The sequence below is a fragment of the Rhinatrema bivittatum genome, chromosome 2 (assembly GCF_901001135.1).
Source record: "Rhinatrema bivittatum chromosome 2, aRhiBiv1.1, whole genome shotgun sequence".
Lineage (NCBI taxonomy): Eukaryota > Metazoa > Chordata > Amphibia > Gymnophiona > Rhinatrematidae > Rhinatrema > Rhinatrema bivittatum.
In genome coordinates this window covers 8,874,963-8,880,858 of record NC_042616.1, presented here as the reverse complement: position 1 = coordinate 8,880,858, position 5,896 = coordinate 8,874,963, and positions in this window count along the sequence as shown.

Genomic DNA, 5,896 nt, shown 5'->3' with positions numbered 1-5,896 from the left:
AGGCCAAGAAAGAAGAAACCCATTGGCCGCGGGAGGCTCATGCTGCTCTCTCCTTTCCCGATTACCGGCTCCTTCGACTGCTCGGGGGGCTGATGCTGCTGCGCCGCTGCTATTTTTTCACGCGGCACGGCTCTTTCTTCCCGCGCATCACTTCCTGTTCCGGTTCAAAGGGGGGGGGCGGGAAGAAGACAAGGCCAGCCGCGGATGCCACAGCTTTTTTTTTTTTTTTTTTGCACCGCTGCCGTTCCCGCTGGGCTTGAACGTGCTGATAGCCCAGCGGCAACGGCAGTGCGGTGCGCGGGAAGGAGAAAGCCGTGCCTCATGAAAAGATAGCAGCATCGGCCCCGAGCAGTCGAAGGAGCTGGTAATCGGGAAAGGAGACAGCAGCATGAGCCTCCCGCGGCCGATGGGTTTCTTCTTTCTTGGCCTGCGGGGGCTGGAGGAGGAGGTGATGCAGCTACTATTTGTGCTCGGGGGTGGGGGTGGAAGTGAGAGAGAGAGAGAGAGAAGCAGCCACCCTGCCTGTGTGTAAGTGCGAGAATGCATTTGATTGAGAGCATGTGTGTGTGATTGAGAGAAACTGGTCAGAGAGCAGGTGTGCCCAGCGTATAAGACGACCCCCGACTTTTGAGAAGATTTTCTTGGGTTAAAAAGTCGTCTTATACGCCGGAAAATACGGTATTTGTTTTTATATTCTTTGGTTTTATAGGTGAGCATTTTATATCATTAGTTTTCTTTTTATGATTGAGCCAGGCTAGCAAAATCCAAGGAAGAAAACTCTCCCTGAGCAGCACTGACACAGGCTAGAAGGCAACACAAACAGGAAGACACTCTGGAATTTGTTGCCAGAGGATGTGGTCAGTGCAGTTAGTGTAGCTGTGTTTAAAAAAGGATTGGATAAGTTCTTGGAGGAGAAGTCCATTACCTGCTATTAAGTTCACTTAGAGAATAGCCACTGCCATTAGCAATGGTTACATGGAATAGACTTAGTTTTTGGGTACTTGCCAGGTTCTTATGGCCTGGATTGGCCACTGTTGGAATCAGGATGCTGGGCTTGATGGACCCTTGGTCTGACCCAGTATGGCAGGTTCTTATGTTCTTACTTAGGTTTCTTGCTTACTGGCACCATTGCTGTGGTAAATGTGCGTCGGAACAGCTCATGCTCAAAAATGAAATGCACCCAAAAAATAAGCGTGGCAAGGCACACACACAACCAGTGTACCAAGTTAAGGTGTAAAAAAAAAAGTGCAGGTAAAAAGCATGCCCAAAAACTGAGCGCACAATGCATGTGCAGAGCCGACACACTGTGCACACAGACAGTCTATAGAGGGTAGCAGAATACGCATAACAGTATGCGAAAACAGCCACCGCGGCCTACCATGCTGCGTGCAAGAATAAAGCCTAAGTGCGGGGCCTAGTCCACTGGAGACCGCTTAACCCACCAGGCTGCTCAGTTCCCCCATCCCAACAGAAGCGGGAACGAGCGTAGGTCCAGCGCGCCGAGAACAGAGACTGGAGGAAGTCCTGAAACCGCTCTGTCTCTGATTCAGGTAAAACTTTCTCCTTTTATTTTAAACCTTTCCTGAGCTCGGCGCTTATGGTCTCTGGCTGCAGGGGGAGAGGGCATCTGTCGTCACCGCGGTGCTCGGCCTCCTGCACCCGCTGCCTTTTAGCTGAACTAGCAGCTAAGTCCACAGCAGGAAACCCAACTACTGGACCAAGGCAGACCTCTGAGGGACCACGGAAATCACCTCAGGAATGCTCAACTGGTGGAAGGATCTTTAGGTATCACTGCAGGTAGCAGGGCTTTCTTTTCCTGAATTAGAATGTCAAATTTCTCCTTTCAAAAGGCTCAAAGCAATCCCCATAGGGAGATGCACATCCACCATCTGCTGGAGACAGAGAATGCTGGCAGGCTGCAGGGTTATATATACTGTGACATCAGCTTGCTCCATCTCCATCTGCTGGCGGGGGAGCATAAACCCACTGGTCCTGAGTCCATCTGTCTACAGGCGAGGAAAATAGCTAATAGCCTCATCAACATGAATTTATATGTGATGAGCGTTGTTACTACTGGTAATGCTTTACCAACAAGAAAATATTGCACACTCCAGCTTGCAGCCTGTGTTTAACTGCGCAACCATTTCTGTTTTTATGTGCCAAGACTGTCACGTAAAAACAAGGTGATAGATTATAACCAGAAAAATAAATCAAGCTTAGAAACCAATAAGGAATCACCCTTAAGTGCAACCACAGAATGTACAATCCAGACCCCATATTCTGTCATATTTACAAAGTTCACATTTCAGTATTTTTTTCTAAATCAGCTATATCTTTCATTTGGGATTACCAATAATCTATACCAGGGTTGGATTTCCAGAAAATGGCAATAGTAAACCTAGCAATGAGCAGTAGATAACCCAACATCCTATGCTTCACCCCTCCTATCTTTCAAGAAGATCCAACATGTCCTGGAATACCTAGAACATCTATAATTCCCTGCATCACTTGAGACCAAAACAAATTCATGCCTTGGCAATACCACCACATGTGCATACAGGTGCCCAGCTCACCACATCCCCTCGAACACGTAGCATTAGCAGCTGGAAAATATTTAGAATAGAAAAGTGGAGTGTGATAGGTTCTGTGTGTAATAACGTAACCATGAGTTGAAACCTGTCTGGCCCATGTGGTGAGTGGGCACCAGAACAGACTTCAGCGCCTAGAATCTAACGCTGTACCTAGATCCTCATTCCATGCATTAATTATAGATTGTGGTGCCATACTTAGGGGTAAGTATTCCCCAATAAATAGCTGCAATACTCTAAGCTGTGGCATCATCACTCAAAAAATGCTCCAGTCCGTCCAGGGCTCACAGAAGCCTGAGGAGATCAAAACAGCTCTCCAGAGCAGTCCATGGTTGCAAGCGAAGGGCATGAGAGTTAGACAGTAGCTCAAATTCCTGGCCTACCACAAGGAAAGTCTGGAAGCCTGAATGATCCCACTGTTGGACTGGAAAAATCAGGCCTTTATCTCTCCATGCTGTAAATACAGGAGAAGTGAGGGATATTGAGGGATTCTCATATTATAGGAGCAATAGGAGAAACGCGTTCACCGTCTTTACCCAAAAACCTATTCATGTGTCTCCAAGTTTGAAAGGTATGGGCAAGAATGGGACTTGCTCTACAGGCCCTTCTGCTATTAGGAGAGTCTATGGACAACACGAGGCAGGGAGCAGCCAGAGAGCCGAGCCATAGTTTTTAAAGCATCCCAGGCGTGCCACCCAGAAATAAATGCATAGGTTGAGTAAGGCCAATCCACCCTGTTTCTTAGGTAAACAAAGCTGAACTAACACAATTCTGGACTGTCTACATTGCCAAATAAATTTAGACATAGAGCTATAAAAGTCAGCAGATACACTAAGTAGGGTATTACAAGGGATGTGTTGGAACAGGTACAACAACTTAGAAAACATTCCTCTTTAATAAGCTGAAATTCCCAGGGACTGGCAGTTTGCAGAAAGTACAGGATTGGATGAGAGATAATAAGCTGATATTAAGTATGACTAAGACTGAAATGCTATGGGTAAGGCGCACTATTCCAATTGAAGAAACACCTAAGGTTATTACTGATGGAAAGGTGGTTCTTCTGCAACCAGAATTAAAGAATCCGGGGGATTTGTTTTGGATCTAGGCCTATCTTAAGCCCCAGGAGGAAAAAGTTACAAGTGCTTATTTTAAATTGCAGGCTCCTCGACGTTTGTGTTTTGCTTTGGCAAAAGATGATTTTAGAACAGTGGTGCAAAATTTCGTTTGGTCGGCGTCAGTTTACTGTAATACAATCAATAATGGACTGCCAAAAAAAAAAGGTTTTGCACACGATTCAGAACTCGGCTGCTAGGTTAATCAAGGCCGTTCCAATCAGAAGCGATACTAGGCCAATTAAAACTGCATGGGTTACCTGTTGTGCAAAGAACTACATTTAAATGCAAAATGTTGGTTTTTGAAGCCCGACTGCAAACTGGACCGAGATACCTGGAGGATTTGTTGAGACCATATAAGCCTGATATGAGAGTTGCGACCAAGCAAAGGCTCTTGATTGTTCCTTCGAACAGACGATGTCACTTAGTAAGCTCTAGGAAAAGGGCATATTCAGTACTGGGGCCCACGCTGTGCAATAGTCTTCCCGAGGTGTTAAAGAAAGAATCTGATATAATGAAGCTCCGGAAGGGTGCAAAACAAAAAAAGGCTATTTCAAGAGGATCATGCCGAGTAGTCTTTAAGAGCGCTGAACAGCGGTTTGTAGCAATGTATGTGTAGATGGTTTGATACAGTTTTTAAGTCTTATGGGGGCGGTTTTTTATTACATAAAGTATGCATTTTTAAATTGCTTTTATCTTGTTGTACTCCGCATCAGACAGAATCCCTGACAGCGGAATAAAAATACCTGTAAACGAATGAGTGAACGTTACCTGCCCACAAAACAGTCCAATGTTCCCGGGCCTGTAAGTCTCATTTAATCTTACCTGTCAACCTGGCGTAAATCTTGGAGTGGAAGTCCTTGAAAGCTATTTAAAAGCAGGGGCTGGGATCCTAAAGACAGAGACACATTCGGGAACGAGGTCCGCTGGGGGCCACAGGGTCTCTTGGGTTTCTTCTCTGGCCGCTGCAAGGCGAGCTCCTAAGCCACCTGCTGGGCATTCTCCCTTTCCTTCAGCCACCTCTGGCCTCCGCCGGGTCTCCTCTATGTCTTCTTTGGATGTCACGGGATGGGCTCTCTTCAGCTTCCAGTGGATCCTCTTTGTCTGGTGGGGGGAGGAGGAGGTGGTGCAATGCCCTCCCCCAAACTCCATCCATACTCAGGAGTCGTGTTTAAGCAATGCCATCTCCTGGTGCTGCAGGGTAACAGATGCAAGACTGGCAAGGGGACTCCTGCTGCAGTCTGGGGGCAAGTGACGGAGGATCATCTTGCACGCAGCAGCACTGGATCAGGCAGGAATTTGGTTCACCACTGCCCAATCTGAGGTATAAAACTGGGGTCACAAGCCATTTACCACCTCATAGCAATGCCTAGGTCTCCAGCCCTGCCTGGCTTTGGTTCTATGAATATAACAGAACTAGATAAATGAAAGCATTTACCTGCTTCCATATGAATTTTGAGATCACCCAAAATGTAATTGGGCAAGCCACCCCTGCCTATATCTGGTGATCCCATCCCCAAGTGGCCCAATGATGTGACTTGTGGGCCTGTCTGTACAGGAGGGGAGTGGCCGCATGAAGGAGGAGAGCAGGTCTGCACTGGTCTACCTCGTCCCCTCTCCTGTTCCCTGCATAAGAGAGCAGAGCGGCTCTTCTCTTCTCACTCAGATAAGAACAGCCCTCTGCTTCCTGCTGCATGCTCTCCCCTCCACAAGCAGAGAAGAAACGATCCCTAATGTCGCCACCACCACCACCACCGTGTTGTATTTCAGGGATGGGGTCAGCAGGGCGATGAGTTGTGTCTGTTTTATGCCAAGCACATCGCTTAGGCCTGAGAGCAAAACGTTCCACTCTGATCTCATCAGAGCACAAAACCTTCTCCCACGTGTGTGCAGTGTTCCCGAAGTGATTCTTTGCAGCGAATCAAACGGATTGTCCTTATTGGCAGCCTCCCACTTCTGAGGATCGTGTGTTCCCCCACCACTGGAAATCCCCTGTGCCCATCCCAGGCTTGACCCCTCACTTCCCTACTGCTGGGATCTCATCCTTGTCCCATTCTGACCCTGTTTATGCCTGGGATGATGTCTCATGCAGCCACCGTGCTCACGATGAGAACTAAACTCCCAGCCGCAGAGTCACTGAGTGATGGCACTGATCCATGTCTATAGAGTAATATCCTGCTGACATACAAAGATCCC